The 585-nt window shown below is 37.6% G+C and overlaps 1 pseudogene; it reads right to left on the bottom strand.

The window, feature by feature from the left end:
- Positions 1 to 229: 229 nt before the first annotated feature.
- On the bottom strand, positions 230 to 352 carry LOC112478616 (annotated as a pseudogene).
- Between the last annotated feature and the right edge of the window lie 233 nt (positions 353 to 585).

Here is a 585-nt window from a genome sequence, read left to right as displayed (position 1 = left end):
CTAAGGGATTCTTTTCACTTTGCATCTATAAATTGAGTTGCCATTATTTGCAACTCACAAAGTTTTCACTATCACAGCACATAAGCACTTCGCATAACATAGTAGGCATTCAGAAAATTTTAGTAAAATCTTCATCTTTCTTTTTTTTAGGTGAGGCAATCCTTGATTAACCTCACAGATTGCAAGGACCTTGTCAGCTTACAATCCCTTCTTGTTTATTATTTTTTTACACCTACAGCATCTGGTCTTCCTATCCAAGTGATCTCCCATCCAAGTACTAACCAGGCCCGACCCTGCTTAGCTTCTGAGATCAGACGTGATCGGGCTTATTCAGGGTGGTATGGCCATACACAGTAAAATCTGCATCTTGTTACACTGTTTAGGTGAGTCTTTTTACAACTTCTTTTCAGTGGTCACAAAGCCTCTTTTATTGTTTAAATTCGTACAGTCTTAAGTTGTGTATATATGATAGTGCTAAGCACAGTCTCCTGCAACCTGTTGTCACTTATGAAATATTACTTAAAGAATATAATGATGTGAGGACGAGGGAGAAAAAGAAAGAGAAAGAGAAAGAGAGAGAAAGGA

Source organism: Pteropus alecto, unplaced genomic scaffold (assembly GCF_000325575.1).
Source record: "Pteropus alecto unplaced genomic scaffold, ASM32557v1 scaffold61, whole genome shotgun sequence".
Taxonomy (NCBI): Eukaryota; Metazoa; Chordata; class Mammalia; order Chiroptera; family Pteropodidae; genus Pteropus; species Pteropus alecto.
This window is presented reverse-complemented; position numbering and strand designations above follow the sequence as displayed.